Raw genomic sequence first — 26786 nt, forward strand, 5'->3', positions numbered from 1 at the left:
GTCTATGGGTAGAGGACCTGGGCTTTGGAGCAGGACTGCCTGGTTGGATTCCCGACTCTATCACTTTCTGGCTGTGCAACTATGGGCAAGTTATTTAACCTCTCTGATCTAAGCATCTTGGTTTGGATGAGGATGAAAATTGTTTCCTCAAAGGACTTCTGAGAGTCAGATAACCTATGACTGCATGGAGCTCACTCTCTGACACATAATAGGGATTCAGTTAGTGGAAGTGAGTATTGTCATATTAATGGGAGCATCATTAGGAGACCTAATGACAGTGCTTTGGAAACATCCAGCCGTGTAGTGGATACGGCGGACTCTGGAGGCACCTGCCTCTACTGTTTACTGGCTGTGAAATCACATGAGCTCCCTGGGCCTGGGATTCCTCATTTCCAAAACAGCAGTTCTAAAAACCACCTCACAGGACATTATGCCAATTAAGTGGAATAATGCATGTTGAGGGTTTAGCGCATGGTGAGCACTTAGACAAAATTAGTTATTATTATCTGTTAAGTGTCTGTTGTTGTTCACTTGCTGAGTTGTGTCCGACTCTTTGCGACCCTATGGACTGCAGCCTTCTTTGTCCTTCACTGTCTCCTGGAGTTTGCTCAAATTCATGTCTGTTGAGTCGGTGATGCCATCCAACCATCTCGTCCTCTGCCACCCTCTTCTCCTTTTGCCTTCTATCTTTCCCAGCATCAGGAGCTTTTCACATCAGATGGCCAAAGAGTTGGAGCTTCAGCTTCAGCATCAGTCCTTCCAGTGAATATTCAGGGTTGATTTCCTTTAGGATTGATCTGGTTTGATTGTGAGAGTCTTCTCCAGCACCACAGTTTAAAAGCATCAATTCTTCAGTGCTCAGCCTAAAGAGCCTATTGATGAAAGGGAAAGAGGAGAGTGAAAAAGCTGGCTTAAAACTCGGCATTCAAAAAACTAAGATCAGTCACTCTGAATACGTTCCCCCGGAGCCGCCCTGTGGGAAGCGTGACCAGGAGGAGGCTTAGGCCCGCGGGCCCGGGGCAGCAGGGGAGCGGTGGGCGTGCCACGAAGCGGGAACGGAGGCCCCTGGCTCGGCGCGGACTGCAGCGCGAACAGGGCAGGTGTGCCCCCGCGCGGTCTCTCCATGGCGGGGAGTGGTCCGCGGCTGCTGCGGCGCTGACCGGCCAGGGCTGGGCGGGCGTGCCCCGGCGGGGACCTGCGGCCAAGCGAAAATGAGCTCTCTCCTCGAGCAGAAGGAGCAGCAGGAGAGGCTGCGGGAGGCCGCGGCCTTGGGGGACATTCGGGAGGTGCGGAAACTGGTGGACAGCGGGGTGGATGTGAACTCCCAAAATGGGGTCAACGGCTGTTTCAAATATGGGACTTTATCCAAGACTTCAGATACCTGCCAGTGATTGAGTCCTTCCCAACTAAATAAGGAGCCACATTTTAAGAAGTGACCTGTTTACATTGGGCGTGTAAACGCAATCATGGTCAGGTGGTCTCTTACTGAAATCAGGAGCTGACAAAGAGATTCTTACCACAAAGGGAGAAATGCCCGTCCAGCTAACATCAAGAAGAGAAATTAGGAAGATTATGGGAGTGGAAGATGGTGATGGTGACAGCGACGACCACACCCAGCTGAACAAGGAGTCAGAACTGCCCTTCGTTCCCAACTATTTGGCCAGCCCAGCCTTCCCTTTTATCTATACACCTGCATGAGAGGATTCAGCCCAGCTACAGAATGGGGGCCCCCACACCTCCTGCATCACCCCCTGCAGATGGCTCGCCTCCGTTGCTGCCCCCTGGAGAAACTCCCCTGCTTGGGCCCTTTCCACGGGACCACACCTCTTTGGCACTGGTTCAGAACGGGGATGTGTCTGACCCCTCTGCCATACTTAGAACACCAGAAAGCACAAAACCAGGTCCTGTTTGTCAGCCACCAGTGAGTCAGACTCGATCCCTGTTCTGTACTGTCCCATCCAAGCCACCAATGTCTCTGGAGCCTCAAAATGGGACATATGCAGGACCAGCGCCAGCATTCCAGCCATTTTTCTTCACTGGAGCATTTCCATTTAATATGCAAGAGCTGGTACTCAAGGTGAGGATTCAGAACCCATCTCTTAGAGAAAATGATTTCATTGAAATTGAACTGGACTGACAGGAGCTCACCTACCAAGAGCTGCTCAGAGTGAGTTGCTGTGAGCTGGGTGTTAATCCTGATCAAGTGGAGAAGATCAGAAAGCTACCCAATACTCTGGTAAGAAAGGACAAAGATGTTGCTCGACTCCAAGATTTTCAAGAGCTGGAACTGGTTTTAATGATAAGTGAAAATAATTTTCTGTTCAGAAATGCTGCATCCACACTGACTGAAAGGCCTTGCTACAATAGGAGAGCTTCAACACTGACTTACTAATGCAGCAGGAGCTTTTATTACCGAGTATTGTGACAGTGTGCATCACCTCTGGGCCAAGGACAAGCCATTGATCTAATGCCTTGGATGCCCAAGGAGGGCCCCTGATGCCACTTTGTAGTGTACACTAACATCGTTCTGCCAAGGTAGGAAGCCCCTGACCCCCAAGCAGCGGTGCCACTCTTCCAAGCCTCTTGGTGCACAGTAAACCTATTGCTTGAAGCTGTGAACAGCTGAGAAGTGGCCTGGAGAGGCAGAAGCCGACGGTTCTATACCGAGTGTGTTTTCTGTGTGTGTAAGAGAGTTGTCTAGGCAGAAACTGAGAGGGAGCAGAGCCTGTTTCCATCCTGTTGACGGTGCACCTGTAGGGCCAGGACGCACTTCTCTCGGTGTTGCGTGTTCACAACTCTCCCTAAGTGTGAACTGACTAGAGAGGAAAACGGGAAAGCCGAGCTACTGGACACAGGAATTGTGGTGTGACTTGTGGCTTTGAGGTTTCACATAACATAAATGTTACTCAGGTTAAAAGTATTTAAGAATACAGTTACCTAATGTAAATACGCTGTTAACCAAAAGAGCTTCCCCTCCCCCCACCTTGTCCATTGTAAACACTCATGACTTTCTGTCTCTAAAAAAAAAAAAACAAAACTAAGATCATGGGTTCTGATCCCGTCAATTCATGGCAAATAGATGGGGGAAACAATGGAAATAGTGACAGACTTTATTTCCTTGGGCTCCAAATCATTGCAGATGGTGACTGTAGCCATGAAATTAAAAGAAACTTGCTCCTTGGAAGAAAAGCTATGACAAACCTAGACAGCATATTAAAAACCAGAGATATTACTTTGCCAACAAAAGTCCGTCTAGTCAAGGCTATGGTTTTGCCAGTAGTCATGTATGGATGTGAGTTGGACCATAAAGAAAGCTGAGCGCTGAAGAATTGATGCTTTTGTACTGTGGTGTTGGAGAAGACTCTTGAGAGTCCTTGGACTGCAAGGAGATCTAACCAGTCCATCCTAAAGGAAATCAGTCCTGAATGTTCATTGCAAGGACTGATGCTGAAGCTGAAGTTCCAATACCTTGGCCACCTGATGTGAAGAACTGACTCATTGGAAAAGACCCTGATGCTGGGAAAGATTGAAGGCAGGAGAAGAAGGGGACGACAGAGGATGAGATGGTTGAATGGCATCACTGACTTGATGGACATGAGTTTGAGCAGGCTCTGGGAGTTGGTGATGTACAGGGAGACCTGGCGTGCTGCAGTCCATGGGGTCGCAGAGTCGCACACGACTGAGCAACTGAACTGAATTGAACAGCCTCCCCAATCTATTTGCCATGAGGTGATGAGACCAGATATCATAATCTTAATTTTTTGAATGTTGAATTTTAAGCCAGCTTTTAAACTCTCCTCTTTCACCTTCATCACAAGGCTCTTTAGTTTTCTCTTTGCTTTCTGCCATTCGAGTGGTATCACCTGCATATCTGAGGTTGTTGATATTTCTTGCTGCAATCTTGATTCCAGCTTGTGATTCATCCAGTTTGACATTTCACATGATGTATTCTGCATAGAAGTTAAATAAGCAAGTTGACAGTATACAGCCATGTTGTACTCCTTTCTCAATTTTGAACCAGTCAGTTGTTCCATGTAAGGTTCTGTTTCTTCTTGACATGTACACAGGTTTCTCAGAAGACAGATAAGGTGGTCTGGTATTCCCATTCCTTTAAGAGCTTCAAGAGTTGGTTGTCTATTACCCCATCTAAATATCTGGGGTTCATCATTATCATCCTCCCACTAACAGTGCTACGGGTTGGATATGCCCATGCACACGAATCTCTAGGAATCTTACTAAAATGACTCTGATCCAGCAGGCCTGAGGAGGAGTCTGAGATTCTTCATCTCCACCCAGCTCCCAGGTGATGCTAATGCTGTTGGTCCATGGACCACACTTTGAGGAGCAGGGTGTTATTTTATGTACATAATTGATGTGGAAGTGGAATTTCTAAAAGGTCATATTTCTTATGCATGATTAAGACTTAGCAACAGAACTAGGATTTAAACAAAGACGTTTGGACTCTAGAGAACCAGGAAAAAAACTGTTTGGGATCTGAAAATGGTCAATAAATAAGAATTTGATGGTGTTCCAAGTCACTCCATGGGTACTAACCACATTTGGCCTTATTTCAGTGGTTTATGGCACCGTGGAGATCCCAGACCTCAGAGAGTTCCTCCAGCCCAGCCCCTGGGTGCAAGTCTAAGTCCTGGGAAAAGCAGGCTAACATGTAATTAATGCTACACACTTTAAGTGCATCATCTTCTGTAATCTATTTGCTTATTCTTGCTTGCCTCAATTGCCTCCTCTGCAAAATGGGCATAATAACAGTTCTTATGTCCTAGGATTGTGTAGGATGACACAAGTTCTTTCAAGCAAAGCACTGAAAACAGGGCTCCCCATGAGGGAACAGTGTGGCACAGAGGTGAAGTATGTGGCCTCTGGAACTGAGGGGTCTGGGTTCAAACGCTGGCTATATCGTTTATTACCTATGTGACCTCTGGCAGTTGAAGTTAATTACTGTGTGCCTTAGTTCCCCACTCTGTAAAAGGGGAATGATAATAGAAGTGAGGCTTAAATCTCTTAGAATAGTTCTTGTTTCATGCGAAATGCTATTTCAGCCTTATTATTATCACTCATCTTCATACAAAACCTATGAGATAGTTGCTGTTGTCTTACTCGTGTTTCTGACATGGAAACTGAGGCTCAGAAACTTAATTTCTTGCCCAAGGTCATGCAGTCGATGGCAGATCTGGATGTGAAAGCAAGCATTCTGACCCTAAATCTGCCCTCACCGTCCTCCCTAAAAAGGTTGTCTTTACTTCAAATCTCCTTGAGCAATTGGGTGCACAAGCCAGCACCATTGGCAGGGGTCGGGGGGAGTGGGGAGGTGCTAAGAGGAATTTTCCCTCTTCCATGCAGCAGAGGTGGCTCCAGCACGTGGGAGTCCCCAGGGCACAGTGTGTTAGCTGTGCCCACGACAGGAGGGGGCTATGATGTAGGACGTGGCAGCGGTAGCCGTGGTGGGAGCTCCTGTTACAGGAAGGATGCTGGGTTCTTTGGGAGGCCTGGGTGATGCCAACCACCTATGCCAACCTCAGTAAAGGTGGGTTCTGGCAAAGGCAGCAATATTGGTGGCTGTGCCCATGTCTCACCCTCCCAGCAGCCACAGGGGCGATGCTGATGAGGGCGAGTGTCCTCAGTGGTAGCTGGGCTGCATCCACCCAAGGAGGCAGAAGGGTTTTGCCACCTGCGGGCTGGAGGGCTTGTTAATGAGACCACAGGACATATCTGTTAGGAATTCCCAGAAGACATCTGAATGAACTTTGACCGATAATGGGTAGTGGGGAGAGCTGGAGAAGTACTGCTCATTGCTGTTGATGCTTCTGCATTTTTATCTCCAGATCCTGGAGATGGGAGGGAATGGGTCTTTGAACACCCCAGCTAAGCTGTGAATTCCTGGAGAACAGGAACCACACTTTATTCATTTTTGTGTTCCCCATAGGAAGTATACCAGCCTGTCTTACAATTAAAAGGCTATGAATTCCTGGAGAACAGGAACCACACTTTATTCACTTTCGTGTTCCCCATAGGGAGTATACCACCCTGTCTTACAATTAATCTGGCTCCCCTATTTGTTGAATAAATTAATCTAGACCAGTATATGAAGTACTCTGGATTGCATGTTTGAGCCCTCCCTCCCCTCCTCCCCATTCATATGTTGAAGCTTTAATCCATGATGCAATGGTATTAGAAGGTGGGGCCTTTAGGAGTTTATTGGGTTTAGAAGAGGTTGTGATTGTGGAGCCCTCATGATGGGATTAGTACCCATATAAAAAGAGGAAGGGACCAGAGCTGTCTCTCTCTCATGGACAAGTGAGGACACAGCAAAAAGGCAATCTACAAGCCAGGAAGAGGGACCTCATAGGAACCCAAACTGGGCTTCTGATCTTGGACTTCCATCCTTCAGAATTATAAGAGACAAGTAACTGTCATTTAGGCCACCCAGTTGGTATTTGTGCTATCAAACTGAGTTAAGACAGAGAGGGAGAAGCAAAGGGCTAAAATACTCTGGCACAAAGATGGCTAACACCCAGGCTACGTTCAAGGTGACAGGGGTGGTCAGGGGGCTATGTACGGCATCAACCCACCAGTTCTTCAGTCCCAACTCTCTCCTCTCCCAAATGTATTAGTGCCTCCTTTACCACACTAAAATGCAATCCACAGATAATATAACCTATGTATGCATGCATTTGTGCTTTATGATCCTATAGATCACATGTCTGACTCTTTGTGACCCTATAGACTGTAGCCCTCCAGGCTCCTCTGTCCATGGGATTCTCCAGGCAAGAAAATTGGAGTGGGTTGCCATGCCTTCCTCCAGGAGACCTTCCTGATCCAGGAATCAAACCCAGCTCTCATATATTGCAGACAGATTCTTTACTGTCTGAGCTACCATTCTATAATCAATTCAAAATATGAGCTAAGAGTTTACAAAAGGAGTTGGAAGCTTGCACTTATTTGAGATTCACTGTAAATTTGACAGCTCCAAGTACAGAGCTATACATACTGCCTAATGAGTGAAATACTGTAGGTTGTGTCTCCATTTTGTGATTCCACTTTCTAAAATAGTGAATGGTCTGTGGCAAGTCTTGAATAAAACAAAGTTGAGTTTCACTTTGATTTACAAGAGTTGAACTGCTGGAAATTTAATAATGTTAAAACATCTCAGAAGATTGTTTTGTGTTTGTATGTAAAAAAAGTGGTCAGATGCGGGCTCAGATCATTCAGATCAGGTTTTTCAACTACATGAATGTCCAGTAGAAGTTTTGAAATTCACATGAGACAAGAGGCCATCTTTGTCATGCAGGATTATCCTGTGTGTTTTTGGAAGCCAGTCTCCTTGAACGCACCCACTAAATGCCAATTGGGAATCCCAATCACTGAAATCACCAACCCCTCCCTCTTATACACCAAGAGCCATTATCATGAGCTGGGTTCCTAACCTCTGTGTGCTTAGTCATTCAGTCATGTCTGACTCTTTGCAGCCCCTTGGACTGTAGCCCACCAGGCTCCTCTGTCCGTGGGATTCTCCAGGCAAGAATACTGGAGTGGGTTGCCATTTTCGTCTCCTAATCTCTAGGCAGGGGTTATCATCATGAATTTGGGCCTGTAATACCAAGCTTTCCTTGTTCCTTCCACTCCAGGAAAGTTCTTGAATCTCCACTCCCTGCATATCTTTCCTCAACTCTGTATTCCTTTAACATGGATGTCACCATCATCCTTATGAATGAATGAGATTTCTGAAGCCAGGTCTCAGGCATTGACCTCTTGGATATAGCTGCTGTCCTGAGGAAGGAGTCATCTTCTCGGCTGGTTGCAGAGCAAGAGATGAGACCCTGCCACAATCCCCACAACCTTCTCCACTGTGCAGCCAAGCCTCGTGCTGGAGCCCAGGGCCTGCACCACCTGCTGCTTTTCAGGCAGCACTATGGAATTTGGAATTTGGGTAGGAGTTCCCACCATCCTACTACACCCTGAAAGACTGAACTGCTCAGTCAGCCTTTATGTTTTCTTATCAATAAGAGGAAAACATGAAACTGGGAGAGAGACGTGATCCTTGGCAAAGTTGATCTCAAACAGATTCAAAGGTGCCTGCGAACTGTGCAAATCCAAGCAAATCATTTAACTTTTCTGAGTCCTCATGTCCTCAACTTATGCATGGATCATGTGAAATAGTTCACGAGAGAGAGCTCTGTAAACTGTACAAAGTTATATTAATATGATAAATGACTGTTACCTTTATTATTTCAGCCAGTCCAATGATCCACTTAAATATGCCAATGAATACAAGAGCAGTGGGTGGGAATCCTGAGTTACAGCAGCACAGGATACACATATTCCTCAAATCCATCATCTAGACCAGGGGTTGGCAAACTGTGGCCCATGGGAAAATTTGACCCCCCAGCCTGCTTTTCAAATAAAGTTTTATTGGAACAGAGCTGCGTTTATTTGGGTAGATACTGTCTTGGGCTGTTTTGGCACTGTAACAGCAGAGTTGAATTGTTATGACAGAAAGCAGATGGTGTGCAAAGCCTAAAATATTAATATTTACTATCTGGTCCTCTACAGAAAAAGTTTGCTGACCCCAGGTCTATACTGTCAACAGAACAATCTGTCTAAAGGGTACAATCATGTCCCAACCCACCCTTTCAATGGTTCCTGATGGTAAAGGAATAAATATTTTAACCTGGAAGACAAGACTCTCCTTAGCCCAGCTTGAACCCACAGCCAGCTTCATACTTCTTCTTCTTTGTGGCTATGTGGGAAAGATTGAAGGCGGGAGGAGAAGGGGATGACAGAGGGTGAGATGGTTGGATGGCATCACCGACTCAATGGGCATGAGTTTGAGTAAACTCTGGGAGCTGGTGACGGACAGGCAAGCCTGGCGTGTTGCAGTCCATGGTGTCCATGGGGACACGACTGAGCGACTGAACTGAACTGAACTGAATGCTGGGTCTTCACTGTGGCCCTCAGGCTTTCTCTAGTTGTGGCGCTCAGGCTTCTGCAGTCACAGTGTGTGGGCTTAGTTGCCCCACGGCATGTGGAATCTTAGTCCCCTAACCAGGGATGGAACTCACGTCCCCTGCTTTGTAAGATGGATTCTTAGTCCCTGGACCACCAGGGAAGTTCCCAGCCTCACTCTTCTGCTCCAAACGTCATGCTTTAAAAAATAAGCTTCTTTCTTCTATTCCTCTTGCTCAGTGCTCTTTCTCCCCGCATGCCTTTGCCAAGGGTGCAGGTTGGCTCAGGATAGTTCTGGCAGGCTGACACCTGAATGCCTTTCCCAGGTCATACTCAGCCCTCTTAGTCCCATCCCTGGAGGCCTCAGCCCCGCTGTCCTTGAAACACGTTTCTGGCGTGTTCCTGTCAGCCTGGGAAGGCCCTGAAGGAGTCGCGTCACTCAGCAACTTGGCTCTGGGATGTGTAAAGCCCCAGCTCCATGCCTGTCACCCAGGAAGTAGCAATGAAGAGCCACTCTTATTATATATCACCACCTTTGGGCCAAGGCCCAGAACACTCCAACTTTCATGGGGCCGAGAGGAGTCAAGGGGAGAAGACTCCCTCCCTTGCTGTCTATCTGCCACTCTCTCTCTCTCTTTCCTCTCTGGGAGATGGCAGGGACGTTTCTACTGCAGGTAGCCCTGTAATTTCAAGTGCTCTGTGATGGCTCTTTTGTTACACAGACCCTTAATAGCATTTCCTTAGACGAGGTTGAGCCCGCAGTCATTCTACACCTCCTGCAGACTGCAGTGTAAGTGCTGCTAACAGACAAAGAGCTGGGCTTCCCAGATGGCTCAGTGGGTAAAGTATCCACTTGCCAATGCAGGAGATGTGCATTCGATCCCTGGGCTGAGAAGATCCATTGGAGGAGGTATGGCAACCTGCTCCAGTATTCTTGCCTGGAGAATCCTATGGACAGAGGAGCCTGATGGGCTACAGTCCATGGGGTTGCAAAAAGTCAGACAAGACTGAAGTGACTGAACACACACGCACGCACAAAGAGGTAATTACGGTGTAACCTGCCTTCTGGTTTCAAAGCAAACAATTAACATGTGATGTGCTCCTAGGGGGTTTGAAGAGCATTACTGTTGTGCCCGATGGTGCCTGAATCTTTGTCCTACTTGAAAAGACCCAACAATCCAACCAGTTATGGGACCACTGAATCTCTGGTTGGGATGGGACATGGAGGTCCTATGGTAAGCAGAATAGTGGCCCTCAAAGGTGTCTACATTCTAATCCCATGAACCTGGGAATATGTCACATTACATGGCAAAAGGGAAGTAAAGTTATAGATGGAATGAAGGTTACTAGTCAGTCGACCTTCAAATAGGAAGATTATCCTGGATTATCTGGATGGGACCAATATAATCACAAGGCTCCTTCAGGATGGAAGAGGGAGGCAGAAGAAGAGAGCAGAGAGATGTGATGGGAGGAGGACTCAACCCTCTGTTGCTGGCTTTGAAGGAGGAGGAAGGAGAGCAAAGATCAAGGAGCGCTGGTGGTCCTAGAAGTTGGAAAAGGTGAGGGAACAGACTGTTCCCAGAGCCTCCAGAAAGGAGCACAGCACTGCCGATGCTTAGATTTTAGTCTAGTGATATTCATGTTAGATTTCTAACCTATAAAACTGTAAAAGAATGCATCTGAGTGCTTTTTCTGGTGGGGGGAGGTGGAGGTTGCTGCATTGAGTCTTAGTTGCAGCACCCAGGATCTTTGTTGCATCAAGCGGGATCTTTCATTGCAGTACGCAAGCTCTCTAGTTGTGGTGCCTGGGTTTAGTAGCTCCATGGCATGTGGGATCTTAGTTCCCCGACCAGGGATTGAACCCATGTCCCCTGAATTGCAAGGTGGATTCTTAACCTCTGGACCACCAGGGAAGGCCCTGTGTGTTTTTTTAAGCCACTACACTTGTGGCAATTTGTTAGAGTAGCCATAGGGAACTAATGTGAGACCCTCATTTACCCCAGCTTTTTACTTGATGTAGAAACTCCTGAGTAGCAAACCTGATTTATGATCATCAGCCTCTGCTGGAGGACTTCACGTAACCCGGAGCTCACTCCTTAAGTCATAGCCTATCAGATACTGATCGGCTTTCATTGTTGGAAAGGGCTTGAAATCTGTCTCCCTTCACGATCAGCAGACACCCTCCCTTACTCTCCAGTTGTCTTGGCTGACAGTGTTCCCTTGCTGCCCCCACCTCTGTTCAAAGTGATTGATTCAGGATGGAGCTTGATTCAAGCCAGAAAAACTGGGACCAGTGAGACCCAACTCTTGGACTTTGGTGGGAGGGTACTGTTAAGAAAGAGGGGGCTCTTCTCATGCGAGACCCAGGAATCCAAAATTTACAAGTACCCCAGCTTATTGTATTGCATGCTCCACTGGTCACCTCATGGGTATTGTTTATCTGGAATCTCATGTCTGAACCTCACATGTGTGGACTCCAATCCTGAAGGTGACCTTGATGCAGGATCTTACGAAGGCAACAGAAGGAGTGTTTTGGAAGACTTAAATCTACGTGAGAATAAATCTATATGGGTAGTTTTGTTAAACATAAAAATATATAGTTAATTAAAAACAATATTATGGGGCTTCCCTGGTGGCTCAGTGGTAAAGAATCCACTTGCCAATGCAGGAGACATGGGTTTGATCCCTGGTCCAGGAAGATCCCCATATGCTGTGGAGCAAATAAGCCCACGAACCACAACTATCTGATCCTGTGATCTAGAGCCCGAGAAACATAATTACTGAGCCCACACACTGCAGTTATTGAAACCCGAGTGCCTGGAGCCTGGACTCTGCAACAAGAGAAGACACCGCGATGAGAAGCCCATGTACCGAAACTAGAGAGTAGCCCCCAACTCGCCACAATTAGAGAAATCCCGAGTGTAGCAGTGAAGACCCGGCACAGCCATATATATATTATATACATGATGGAGTCCCCCTTTGCCCAGTTTACACTCACTCTCACCAGAGGTCTTATCCACTCGCTAAATAGTCCACCAGGCTGACTCCCCCAGCCTCAGGTCCTAGCCTCAGGACAAGTGAAGTCTTCAGTGCTCCCATGGGTGATCAGGGTCAAGGTGTTCCTGGGAGTCCCTCCCGGGGACAAGCACCCTGTCCTCACTGGGGACGTGTGGGTGTTAGCTGTTGGATCTTTGGAAGCTCCCCAGGTCTCTTCACCTTTTGAACTTGGCCCTCTTTGCCCTTTGGATGGAAGCCCAGTCCAGGTGCCAGCCATGCTCTCTCTGCTCTGAAGGGCAAATGGGAAGTTGCCACCAGAAGCTTGAGTGGCATCTGTGGTTTGGGGCCATGCCATGATTTCCTGGGACCTGGAGCTGAAAGTTAGCAATGCTGCCCAGGGCCCCCACATGGGGGTCCTCAGAAATATTTCTTGAATAAATGAATGGATGAGAGCAGAGAGGGAAGAGAAAGTGAAGGGAACAGGAGAAGAGGGTGAGAAAGATTGAGAGAGAAAGAGATCTTTCTCATTGTTTCCTTTCCTACTTAGGGAGTGAGAGGGAGGGAGGGAAGATAAAGGACTTCTCTAGAAATCCTTTATTCCATTTTATTCCATATAATAATCATTATAAATGCCCATTTGGAATACAAACATAATAACCATACTGACTGTTCCTTCAGTGTCCACTTGGCTGGAATAAACAGCCACTTTAACAAAATTTCTATCAAAATTACATTGCAGGCACAGTAACTAAAAGATGGAAGCAACTCAAATGCCCATCAATGAATGACGGATAAACAAAATGTGGTATATCCACACAATGGAGTAATATTTAGCTGTAAAAAGGAAAGAAGTACTGCTACAAGCTCATCTTCCCTGGTGGCTCATTGGTAAAGAATCCACTTGCCAATTCAGGAGACATGGGTTCGATTCCTGGGTCAGGAAGATCCCCTGGCGAAGGAAAGGGCAACCCACTCCAGTATTCTTGCCTGGGAAATTCCATGGACAGAGGAACCTGGGGGGCTACAGTCCATGGTTGCAAAAGAGTTGGACATGACTTAGAGACTAAACAATGATAACTGATACGTGCTACCATACGGATGAACCTCAAGAGGCTAAGTGAAAGAAGCCTGACACAAAGGTCACCTATTGTGAAGTTCCATTTACATGAATTACCCAGAATAGGCAGAGTCTGACAGGAATGAAACAGCACACATGCACGCAGGCACGCAGCCTCCGGGGCGAGAGTGTGGTCTCAGGGTCTCCCCGCTCTTAGAGCAGAAGACTCAGCAGCTCTCTACAGGTCTGATGTCTGAACACAGCTGGTCTGATTTCCAAACATTTTCCCATAACGGTCCCTCTCTGTTATGGGTCAAATCCAGTCCCCCCAAAAGATACATTTAAGTCCTAAACCCTGTACCTGTGACTTTTTAAAATCCAGTTAAGATGAAGTCATTAGGGTGGGCCTAACTCCAGCGTGACTGGTGTCCTTATAAAAGAGGGACATTTGGACACAGAGAGAGAGAGAGCCATGGGAAGAGGGTGGTAGAAAGTGGAGGTAGGTTGCCACAAGCCAAGGTGTGCCTGGGGCTTCCGAAAGCTGGGACAGGCAAGGAAGGATCCTCCCCTCGGGCCTTCAGAGGGAGCCTGGCCCTGCCAACCTCTTGCTTGCAGGCGTGTGGCCTCCAGAACTGTGAGAGAAGACATTTCCATTGTTCTAAGCCACCCTGTTTGTGGTGCTTTGTCACCACGGCGCTGGCACCTAAGCACACTCTTCCACGCTACATCTCCAGGAAGAGAGAGAGAACAAACTTGGAAAACCTCACCGTGTATGCGAGGATCTTTAATTGCTTCACAGAGTTGAGGATCAGGATGTTACCCTGTGAAAGAAAAAGGTTTGCAAAGTGTTAAGCACCAATCCCACGGATTATTAGGAGATAATTATTCTATTATTGTGAGAGCAGGACCAATTCCGACCATCCAGCCCTTCTTCTCCCTTGCACACTCATAATGATCACATGGATAGCTTCTTAACCACTTAGATTCCTCTTTCTGTCAGCTCCCGTCTCCCTTCTTCCACTTTACACCCTGCAAACACGAGGAAGCGATGGCGCTGACAGCCAGGTTAGGGGCGCAGGGTGGGTTAAGGCCAGCTCGGAGGAGGAGGCGTGCGGCACACAGTTAACTTCCCAGCCCGCCGGGGCTGGGAACCCCTGTCTCCCTCCCGACCTGTGCGTGTGCACTCATGTGTGCCCCCGGAGCAGAGGGAGAGAATCCAGTGATATTTCACACAAATGAGAAATGTTATTCTGCAGATTAAAGCCTCGCCGAGCCTGGTTTTGTCTTTATTTATGCTTTTCCATTTCCCTCTGCGCTGACATGGGTGCCCACGCCGCGGAGCACCGAAGGACGTAATTGGCGTGCTGAAGGATTGTTGAGTGGCCCGGACGCTCCCTCGCAGGCCTCCCTCCCTTCGCTCCCCCATCTGTCACCATCTAATGTGACAAAGTTTTTATCGGGCATTGAGGCACAGGAGATTAAAAGTAAATACTGCAATCAGGAGGCAGCTGGGGAGAAAATGCAGCGCATTTCACAGTAAGCTGCACAGCTCATCAGGGTAGCCTTGTGGCTCCCAGAGGCACGGGGTGATGGGGGAGGGCGAGCTCCAGGTGGGGTGGGAGTGGTGGGGGAGAGAGCCGTGGGCCCAGGCAGCTGACTTTCAGACTTGGGTCAGTGATAAATAGTAAAATGATAGCAGCCACCATATGTCAAGTGCCTACCATGTGCCAGGCACTTGGACCGGGTGATGTGGGTACATTTTCTAGTTTAATCCTCACAAGGCTGGTGTACAGTTAGAATAGGCTCCTCCTTCCAAAGCACCCGAAGGGCTTCCCTGGTGGCTCAGGGGTAAAGAATCCACTGGCTGGTCCAGGAAGACCCCGCATGCTGTGGAGCAACCAAGCCCATGTGCCACTTCTACTGAGCCTGTGCCCGACAGCCTGTGCTCTGCAACAGGAGAAGCCACCATAATGAGAAGCCCCACGCTGCAACTAGAGAAAAGCCTGCATAGCAACAAAGACCCAGCACAGCCAAAAAAAAAAAAGAAAGCTATGACTATAACTATATCCTAAAAAAAACCACCTGAAGCCCAGAGAAGTCAGGAACACACCCAAGGTCACACTGCTGGTGAGTGGCCAGGTTTCCCTCCCTCCTCTCATCTGTTCCTGCCCTCTTCCTTAGTGAACACATAGTGAGTTTTGCAAGATAAATGATCACAGGAGAGATTTTGTTTGATTGCTTCTTCATTACTATTTTGCACTGAACCACAAGCTTCTACCACTGATTGCTTGATTCAATCATATATTTGTTCATTTAGAATCTAAGCTCTATGTTTTGTGTGTGTGTGTGTGTGTGTGACTTTTTTTTTTTTCTATTTGGTATCTCTGGCACTTAGAATATTGTCTAGCATATAATAAGTGCTCAATAAATATTTTTTTGGGTGCTTGAATGAATGAGTAAATGAATGAATATTGGTCCAGTACCTCCTATACAACTGTTACTAGTGTGCAATTCCTAAATCAGCAACAGTATGGGCATCCCCTGGAAGTTTGTCAGGAATGCAGAATCTCAGGCATCACCCCTGATCTGCTAGATTAGAACCTGCATTTTGACAAGCTCCTCAGGTGGTCTGTGTGGTTTGGTGAAGTTTGAGAGACACTGGCATATACTAAGACCCTTATCTTGATGGCCTAGACTTTCCAGCTTCATCATCTTGAGTGAAAGAGATTGAACTTCACACTTACTTCTGTGATGGCATTATGTCATGCATTGTTAAATCCTGTTGTTAAATCACTACTGTTAGATGGTCTTTCAGGGTGGTCCAAAGAGGCCATGGATGAACACCATCCCTTCTCCATTTGTCTCCCTGCCCTTTGCCTTTTTCTCCCTCTGTCCTCCCTTCTGGTCCCAGCCTTGTCATCCTGGGAAATGGTAGATCCTTGAAATCTTTGTAATGGGCACTGCCTCAGCCACAGTGCTCTTTCCTGAAGAGTTGATCCCCTCTCATGGGGAGGAACAGAGGAAGTGAGAAGAAAGGGAATGCCATCCTTCTGAACTTTGAGCCAAATGAGCCTTAACGTGTAGTGGTGCTTTGGAAAATATGATTCATTTCCATTTTACAGCTAGGGAATGGGTTCAGGAGGGAGGAGAAGCCCCAGGAAGACGGGTGACACCAAACACTGAGTCTTACAGGGTCCTTGATAGAAAGATGTAGCACTGGGCCAGATACTGTCTGCGTGCTCTGAGAATAGTTTCCATTGTGGAGCCTGTGTGGTGTCCTTCCCCTCCTGTTTCACACCTGTGAGCACCACTGCCTTGAGGGCAAATATGCATGACTGTGATACAGTCTCATGGTCCAACCTCTAACACTGGTAGCCTCTAGCTGCCAGCCTTCAGATAATCTCAGATTTAGGGTCATAAAACATGAAGTCAGCTACTCAGCAGCATCATAATCACATTATCTCAAATCATTTTATCAGGTATTATAAATTTAAATGTTTTTCACATTTTTTATATTTCCAAAATCAGAGTGCAACTTATAGTAGATAAGTACATTTGATAGATTGCTTTATTAAAAAAATCTTTTAAAAACAGTTGCAATCAATGGCATCTTAGAATTGAGAGAATATGGTATTAGGGCTCTAATGGAATGGGACACAGAACAGGGACATTTTGATAAATGATAAGGAGCTTAGGAAATGTGGGAATGAGAATAAATTAATAATCACTGAATAACTATAATTAATACTACTTACATTTTATATCAATTATACATTTTCTCTAATTCTTAAATAATTCCACAAGAAGATAATGTGACTTTAATCATTTCAAACGTGTGTATATTGTGGTCTCCACCCTGTGGTCTTTCTGTTTAATAACAGCTTTGTTGAGATGCTGTTCCCATGCTATAAAATTCACCCTTTGAGAGAGTACAACTCAGAAGATTTTAGTCTAGTCCCAGAGTTGTGCCTGTAGTCTTTTTGTCTGGATTTCTTGCGGATCTGATTTTATCTCTGATGTCTGCCAACTTTCAGTCATGTTACATTATTTCCTCACGTGCTTTGTAATTTTGAGTTGAGAGCTCATTTTCAGGGAGGCTTTATGTGTGGAAATACTCTGTTGATTGGATAGAGGACTCTGGAAGAGGGTCCAGCATGGAAACTGGTGGCTCTTCAGCCCGAACCTCAGTGTCCCTCCCAGGGGATGGGGCAGCCTGCCACACATGGTTATTGAGAAGCCCTGAAGACCATAAAGCCTTGTTCAGACGTCTGTGTGCTCACATTTTTGTCAGCAGGACCAATGCTGCTCCCAAAGCAGGGTACAAGCTCCTTGAGGGCAGGCATTTATCTAGTTCACTACTGCGCCTCCTGTGTCTAGATCAGTGCCAGCCTTGGTGAGTGCTCAATAACTAGCTGTTAGAGGAATTAGTCATTCCCCAGGGATTAGGCCATGGATGTCTTTGGGGGGGCCATTATTCACCCTCCCACAGAAAAGATCTTATAAATAAACTTTTCAACTTTCTTAACATAAAAAAAAAAACAACAAACAGAGGTCCAAAGAGGTCTAACTGGCATGCAGCGCCAAGCTCTTTCCATTTTACTTACCACCTCACTTGTTTACGTGTTCAAAGGAGAGCAGAAAATGAGTAACTAGAAGTAATCTGAGGAGTGTCCTGGGAGAGGACAGGTGTGAGTGGAGCCTGAGAGGAAGGACAAGGCTTGCTGGGGGTAGAGAACTAGCAAACGGAGCAGTTGGGAAATGTCAATACAATCAGGAGTCTAAGTCTAAGGTTTCCACCTAGTTAGTGTCAGAAGCAACTCCCAACTGTGAAACTGAAAATGTCTCCAGACATGTTGCCAAGTGTACTCTAAGGGATAAAATTGTCCTTGGATGAGATCTATGGGAATGAACTCCATGAGCCTAAATGTCTAAAAGTTATCATTCCTTTGTTTTCCCCAGTAAAATAAATTTCTTTTAGGGCACACTTTATTTTTTTAATTGAAGTATAGTTAATTTACCATGCTGTGTTAGTTTCAAGGGTACAGAAAGTGATTCAGTTATACATATATAAAAATGTGTTCTTTTTCAGATTCTTTTCCATTCCAGGTTGTTATAAGATGTCAAGTCTAGTTCCCTGTGCTGTACAGTAGAACCTTATTGTTTACTTATTTCACATATAATAGTGTGTATATGTGAATCCCAAACTCCTAAATTATCTCCCCCTTCAGCTCTCCCCTTTGCTAACTGTAAGTTTTTTCCTGTGTCTATGAGTCTGTTTTTGTTTCATTGATAAGTTTACTTGTGTCATGTTTTATTTTATTATTTTTTTTCTTTTTTTTTGTGTGTCATATTTTAGATCCCACATATAAGTGATATCAAATGATATTTGTCTTTTTCTGTCTGATTTACTTCACTTAATATGAAATCTCTATCTCTTCATCAATATTTTTGCAAATGGCATGACTTCATTCTTTTTTATGGCTGAGTAATGTTCCATTGTGTGTGTGTGTGTGTGTGTGTGTGTGTGTACATACCACATAAGATATCATTCTTGTAATAGTTTATTATTATTTCACTGCCACATGCTGGCTATGTGCTACTTTGGAGGCAGTGCAAGTCCTTTTTCTCCAGGACCCTACGGAGAAAATCTGAGATCAAGGTTAAATGAAAATTTGGAGACAGCCTTAACACACAAGTGAGGGAAGTGTTTTTAAGTAGCTGAACAGCACTTAAAAAAAATCATTTATTTTTGGCTGTCCTGAGTCTTCATTGCTCTACTTCTCTACTCTTCGTTGAGTTGCTCAGGCTCCTCATTGCAGTGGCTTCTTTTATTCCAGAGCTCAGGCTCTAGACTGCGGGCTCCATAGTTGTGGTGCATGGGCTTAGTTGCCCCATGGCATGTGGGATCTTCCTGGACCAGGGTTTGAACCCACGTCCCCTGTATTGGCAGGTGGATTCCTAACCACTGGACTACCAGGAAAGTCCCTGAATAGCACTTTGTACACAACAAGTAGGGCCTGCCTTGCCACCTCGGCCACTGTAAACTGGCTGGAAGAGGCAAGAGACCCAGCTCCAGTCTCAGCTGCTTCACCACCTGCTGGGTAACCAAGGCAGGTCGCTCTCCTCTTGAGGCCTCTGTTTCCTCACTAGATGGACTGTGAGGCCCCTCAACATGCCCATTGGTTCTGACCATCAAAATGGCCATGGAACGGGAGAGAGAGCCTCTGGCAGGAGCTGGAAAGATGGCCCATCTGCGGCAGTTGGGAACCCAGAAGGATTTTGAGCTAAGGCGGTGGGTCCACCTGGATTTGTTGTTGTAGTTCAGTCACCAAGTCATGTCAGACTCTTTGCGACACCATGAACTGCGGCACACCAGGCCTCCCTGCCTAAAGAGCTAATTAAAGGTCACCATGGGCAGAAGACAACTTTCCAGGGTTGGTGATTAAAGATGCTACTTAGGACCAAAAGAGGGACTTCCCTGGTGGTGCAGTGGATGATAAGACTCTGTCTGCCAGTGCAGGGGACACGGGTTTGATCCCTGGTCTGGGAAGATTCTACATTCCTTGGAGCAACAAAGCCTGTACTCCACAATGTCTGGGCCTGCACTCTAGAGCCCCCGAGTCACAACTGCCAAGCCCATGTGCTGCAACTAGTGAAGCCCCTGTGTCTAGTGCTCCACAACAAGAGAAGCCCCTGCAATGAGATGCCTGTGCCCCCAAAGAAGGGTAGCCCCTACTCACTGTAACTACAAAAAGTCCACATGAAGCAATGAAGATACAGCGTAGCCAAAAATAAAAATAAAAAACAAAAGAGACTACTGTTTCTGCTTCCCAAGGAGGAAAGAATAATTCAAATGCACATAGAAGTAAATCTCTCTACTGATCTGCTTTCTTCCTGTACCTATTATAACATGTATGAGAGAAGGAGGAGAAAGACAAAAGGTCCAAAGACCTGCCATGTGTCCTGTTGCTGAAGACGAGTCCTATAGTAAATGGTCTTTGCAGGGCAGGACAGTGAGCTTTGGAGGTCAGGTAAGTCTGGAGGAGAGGCCATCACAGGGCCTAGATTACTCTGCATAATGAAGTGAGGCAGTTGAGTTTCTGGGAGAAGGTGAAGGAAAGACATTGGGGAAGAGGGCATCCCAGTGTCTTAAGGGAAAATCTGTAGATCTTGGTGTTGATTGGCCATCAGTGATGAGGGAAAGGAAGTGTCCAGACTGGATCCTTTGGCTTCTTGCTTGAGAAATGGAATGACTGCCACACTGTGAGATGGAGAACTTTAAAGGTGACCAGGTATCTGGGGAGGAGAGGAGATGATGAATTTGGTTTTGACTTTGTTTAGTGCCTCATGGCCTCGCAACTTCCAAGTGGGAGTGTCAGATAAGAAGCTGGATACACAGCACTCGGGCTTGGGGGAGAGGCTGGGCTAGAGTCATCTGAGTGGGGATCATGTGTCTACAGGGGCAGCTGGGGCTCTGGGTGCAGGGGATTGGCTGAAGGAGATGAGGTAGGGTGAGAAACAGAGGCCCCTGGATGGAGCCTTGAGGAGCACCAGCATTAGGAGGAACTCACAGCCAGAGCATCCCCTGCCTTCCTCTACTGGATACCAGGGCCCAGCTCTGAGCCACTGAGGCCTCCCAAAATATGGGCAGCCCTGGCAGCACCATCTCCTTGTTGTCTCTGTGCTAATAAGCTGGGGCTAATCAGTTGTGTGTGTGTGTGTGCATTTGTGTGTGTGTTTAGCTTCCACGAGCGCGTGTATACCTGTGTTTTTTGGCTTCCATGCACAGATGTGTGTGCGCTCCGCCTGCTGTCATTATGCCGCTAATGGAAATACTGCCACGGATCGCAACTCTCAATTAGCTCCCGGGGTGATCGCTGTGACAGCCAGTTACAGAACAGCAAGGCCTAAAGGAATGAATTAATTTGTAGTACACGGCAGTTAGAATCACCGTGTTAGCCGCGGACTCGACAGCCAGAGACCCCTGTTTAGAGGAGCTGGGACCACTGGTCACCAGTGGGGACCTGGGAGGTGCCTCCCCTGTGGGCCTGACCTGGAAAGGGGATCCGAGGGACACTGGGGACCTTTGCCAAGCTCAGGACCACTCTAGGGCGGTTCCATGCACCCCCTGGGAGGAGGCCGCTGGCTGGCACACGGCCAGACTGGAGGCACGGGGTGCCAGGAGCTTTAACACAGGGGTGAGGCCTGTTCTCTCCCTGCAAACCGGACCTTCTGTTGTCTCCTTTTGGCTGGTGTGAGGTCAGGGGTCTTCAAGGATGGAGCCTTCAGCAAGGGTGAAGCCCTAGGGTATGTGGAAGGACAGAAGCTGCCCTTTGCCCCCAAGTGTCACTCAGGATTCTTTCTTTTTAAATTTTTCATTGAGGTGACATTCTTATAACACAGTTGACCCTTTAAAAGTGTACAATCCGGTGGCATGTCGTGCGTTCACAATGTTGTACAACCACCACCTCACTCCAGCTACAAAACGTTTTCATCACTCTAGAAGGACATCTCATATCTTTTATACCCGTTCTCCCTTTCCCCAGCCCCTGGTAGCCATGAATCTACTTTCTGATAATGTGGATTTACCTATTCTGGATATTTCATATAGAAGGAATCATATAATACATGACCTTTCTTTGTGTATAAATTCTCAGGGTAATTTAAATTGTTAATGTTTATAAATCTCATTATCAAAAATTAGCCATATAATACATGACCTTTTATGTCTGTCATTATGTCAGAGTTACGGGAAAAGATACATACACACAGACACACACACACAGCCCCACCTGAAACACTTATCACGTGTGATGCATTTACCATCTTTATTTTATTCCCTTTCGTTAAAAAAAACAGAAAGTGTAGATCAACCAACCACAAAACTGATTTTATGGTTCACATGTGGGTTGTGACTCACAGTTTGGAAAGCTCTGGTGAATCCAAAGCAGAGCCTTAGGGATGCCAAGGGCTTGTCCTAACTGAGCAGGGCATATGCCTTTTTCTAGGCCCTAATGGCCTCTAAGTTTTCTTTAATGCCGACTCACTATGTATTTATCTAGAAGCTAAGTTGCCTATCTAGCCTGTCTGAGCTTAAGGAATCGAGCTTAAGACGATCCTCACTGCTTGTGTGCACAGATACTCACAGCCATGTGGTCCCTGGGAAGCCTTGGGGTTTGGTATTTATGATTTTTATTCTGATGTATCAGTTTAACTAGGTTATTGTCATCCTTGTTCAGTCACTAAGCTGTGTCTGACTCTTGGCGACCCCATGGTCTGCAGCACGCCAGGCTTCCTTGTCCTTCACCATCTCCTGGAGCTTGCTCAAACTCATGTCCGTTGAGTTGGCAACGTTATCCAACCATCTCATCCTCTCTCGCGCCCTTCTCCTCCTGCCCTCAGTCTTTCCCAGCACCGAGGTGTTTTCCAGTGAGTCGGCTCTTCGCATCAGGTGGGCCAAGTATTGGAGCTTCAGCTTCAGCATCAGTCCTTCCAATGAATATTCAGGATTGATTTCCTTTAGGATGGACTGGTTTGATCTCCTCCGTTATAGTCCCAAGTTATTCAAGCACCAACTGAGGGTTTGCTCTGATGATATTGTGTAGATGTGATTAAACACTAAAACAAGCTGACTTTAAGAGAGATTTGGGGATCCCATGGTGGTCCGGTGGTTAGGACTTGGCATTTTCAATGCGGTGACCTGGGTTCAATCCCCGGTGGGGGATACTAAGATACTGAAAGCTGTGGAGCACAGCCAAGAAAAAAAAAGAGAGAGAGAGAGAGAAATTAGCTTTGAACATTTGGATGAATCCTTTTTTTTTGTTGCATTCTCTGAAAGTATTTATCCACATTATTTTCATTTTCAACTTCTTTTTAAAAATATTTATTTTATTTATTCTTGGCTGTGTTGGGTCTTTGCTACAGCACGCAGCCCTGCTGCGCATCGCTGCTGCTATCGTGGCAGCGAGTGAAGGCTACTCAAAGTGTGGTCCTCAGGCCTCCCACTGCCGTGGCCCGTCTCGCCGCGGAGCGGGGCTCCAGGGTGCCCGGGCTTCAGTAGTTGCGGCACACGGGCTCTATACCCGGGCTCAATAGCTGTGGTGCTCGGGCTCAGCTGCTCCATGGCATTGTCCCCTGCAATGGCAGGCATACTCTTAACCACTGGATCCCCAGAGAAGCCTCCATTTTCGACTTCTTGTATTTCGTTTTTTTTTTTTTTTCATTAAAGATTCAACACACATGTGCACAGTTATGTGAGAAGTAAACTGCACGCCAGCGTGCTGGAAGCATAGACACTTAAGGATTAGCAAAGGGTTTGTCCAGAGAACCAGAGGAAGAAGCAGTCTAGAGCAGGAGTCAGCAAGCTCCAGCTTCATCCTATCTTTGTAACACAGCCACACCATCGGTTTACCTATCATCTGTGACTGCTTGTGCCCTCCTCCACAGAGTGGGTAGCTGCAACAGAGATTCCATGGCTCAGACAGCCTAAACTGTTTGCTATCTGGATTTTTAGGGCTTCCCTGGTGGCTCAAGACAGTTAAGTGTCTGCCTACAATGCCGGAGACCCGGGTTCAATCCCTGGGTCAGGAAGATCCCCTGGAGAAGGAAATGGCAACCCACTCCAGTATTCTTGCCTGGAAAATCCCATGGACAGAGGAGCCTGGTAGGCTACAGTCCATGGGGTCGCGAAGAGTTGGACACGACTGAGCGACTTCACTTTCACTATTTGCTATCTGGATTTTTACAGAGCAGTTTGCCAACCAGTAGTTTAGTTGAACAAATGCTGAGAACCCAAACCAATAAACTTACAGAAATAAATGAAAAACTTGTTGCCTGTTACTTCAGGGGCCCACATGGAACTACTTAGAATGGCTTTGCTTCTTTTATTTATTTAACTTTGGTTGCACTGGATCTTTGTTGCTATGCACGGGCTTTCTCTAGTTTCAGTGAGTCTGAGCAACATTGTTGAGGTTCGTGGGCTTCACACGGTGGTTCTTCTTGTTTTGGAGCTTCTCTTGTTTTGGAGCACAAGCTGTAGGCATGGGGGCTTCCTAGTTGCAGCTCAGTAGTTGGGGCTCACTGGCCCTAGAGCATGGGCTCAGTAGTTGTGGCACTTGGGCTTAGTTACTCCATAGCTTGTGGAATCCTTCCAGACGAGGGATGGAACCCATGTCCCCTGCATTGGCAGCAGATTTTTATCCACTGTGCCACCAGGGAAATCCAGAATGGACTTGCTTCTTCCATGGGGGTTAGCTTGTGAAGTCAACATGTAAAGCAAAAATCACACACAGTCAGAGTTATCCTGGAAGGTCCCCTGAAAGTTGTCATGTTGAAGATTGATCTACTATTTCTCACGAAGTCCAGCACAGCCAGTTTGCCAACATCTACAAACCCACTGTGAGCATTTCAGTAGTTATTCATGTAAGTTGCAAGGAACTCCTATAGGCAGCATCACTAGTCCTGAGAACTGTGAGCTCACATCTGCAGTGGAATCAACTGCAATTCTGAAAGCAAATCACATATGTGCTGGCAATGTTTACAGGAAATAAGTGATTAAAAACCCTAGACTAGCATTCTCCAGAAGCTCTCTCATTTGGAAAATTGCAAAAGGAAATGAAGAGAAGTGGGAAATGTTTTGCCAACAAGAAAGCTAGGGAAAAAAATCCTCTTAAACATATGTTGAAAGAGACTTTATATTTTATGTCTATATCTTTGTCAATTACCTCAATTATTAGTGAGTGCAATAAACATCATCTAAATATGAGTGATTAGAAAACTGATTTGAAAGAACATTCCCAGTATCTTTGAAATGCTCTGATGTGATTAATGTCAAAATAAGACACTAATTCCTATCCACCGTATTGGCCAAAGGGAAGTTGGATTACACTAAGCAAGGACCAGGATATGGGGAGCTGAGAATGCTTACTCATTGCTGGTGGGAGTAAATAAACCCACATGAAGAGTGATTTGGGAGTGACAAGTAAAGGCGAGATGTGCACATCCAAAGTGAAAGTGAAGGTGTTATCACTCAGGTGTGTCCAACTCTTTGTGACCCCATGGACTGTATGTAGCCCACCAGGCTCCTCTGTCCATGGAATTCTCCAGGCAAGAATGCTGGAGTGGGTTGCCATGCCCTTCTCCAGGGAATCTTCCCGACCCAGGGATCTAACCTGGGTCTCCCACATTGCAGGCAGATTCTTTACCGTCTGAATCACCAGCTCAGCCATCCTAGCAATTCAGCTTCTGGTTAGATACTCTAAAGCAACAATTGTCTAATCCCAGAACTGCTTCCAGGGGATCTACAAGGTCAAAACTTTTTTCAAAATGATATTAACCTGTTACCTGTCTCTTTTTCTGTGTTAGCATTTGCTCTGAGTGTATAAAAGTAAAAGCCACGGTGCAGAAGTCTACTGATTACTCAGCATGCATCAGTGCGGCGGCCCCAGACTATGCCCAGCCATCGTTGCATTCTGCATTCTCATACACTTTGTAGGGGGAAACCAGTTTTACTAAAGAATATTCTACCTAGGGCTGTAAAGTTTTTAATTTTTAAAAATCTTGGCTCCAGAGTCCTTGACTTTCTAAAATTCTGTGTGATGAAATGGGAATTGCACATAAAGAAAGCCCTTCTGCTGAATACTCGAGTGCAACTGTCTGGAGGAGAAGCACATACGGAACTATCTTGAGCTGAAAGATCAGCTGGCCAGTTTTTTCATGGAACATTACTTTTCCTTGAAAGAATAATTCACAAACTACAGTTATTTGGGGAATTCCTTAGGAGTCCAGTGGTTAGGACTCTGTGCTTTCACCACCTGGGGCCCAGGTTCAATCCTTGAATGGAGAACTAAGATCCCAGAAGCCTTGCTGCATTGCCAAAAAAAAAAAAAAGCAAAACACAATGGTTATTCAGATTTGGATACTTGGCAGACATTTTCTCAAAAATAAAGTGAGTTGCTCACATCAAGGAAAACAACTGATAACATACATTGCCAATGATAAAATTGGAACTTTGAAATTTTAGGAAACTTTTATCTGCCACCATGAGCAAGATTGCTTCCCACACTCCAAGACTTTTGTGATAAGATCAGAGGTGATGTTAATGAACTTTTATTGTATGCTGAAGTGTGCCAACATTGGAAGATCCACAGGATGTTTTTTCCAAATAATCAATGTGTGATGTTACAAAAATCATGAGTAAAAGATCAACTCAGAGTACGAGATAGACGATTGCATTTTAATGTGAAGTGAAAGTCACTCAGTCATGTCCAACTCTTTGCGATCCCATGGATAGTCCATGGGATTCTCCAGGCCAGAATACTGGAGTGGGTAGCTGTTTCCTTCTCCAGGCGATCTTCCCAACCCAGGGATCAAACCCGGGTCTCCCTCACTGCAGGCAGATTCTTTACCAACTGAAGCACCAGGGAAGCCCTGCATTTTAATGTACAAAAAGTTAATTAATATGGGTTCAGGTTTCACATTGCACCTGATCTTTAAGAAATAACCATTTGTTGGATTTTGGCAAATTATCAAACAATATCCACAATTATCTGAAATGGCTACTAAATTACTCTTTCCTTTTCTAACTATGTATCTATGTGAGGCCAATTTTTCTTTATAGACTTCAACCAAAACCATATAATACAACAGGTATTAGATTTGTAAAAATGAATGCTACTCATCTTACTATATTTGTTTTGAAAAACATTATTTTTATAAAAATTTATTATCTAGGTAACAATGACCCTATATGTGAGACAGCAAAAGAGAC

At 46.0% G+C, this 26786-nt stretch overlaps 1 long non-coding RNA gene and 1 pseudogene across 2 annotated transcripts in view; both read left to right on the forward strand.

Annotated features, from left to right (window-relative positions):
* The window catches only part of LOC122705898, a 206243-nt gene that overhangs the window by 130048 nt on the left and 49409 nt on the right, over positions 1–26786 (forward strand). The window lies entirely within an intron of this gene.
* LOC122705897 lies at positions 1068–2850 on the forward strand (annotated as a pseudogene).

Source organism: Cervus elaphus, chromosome 12 (assembly GCF_910594005.1).
Source record: "Cervus elaphus chromosome 12, mCerEla1.1, whole genome shotgun sequence".
Taxonomy (NCBI): Eukaryota; Metazoa; Chordata; class Mammalia; order Artiodactyla; family Cervidae; genus Cervus; species Cervus elaphus.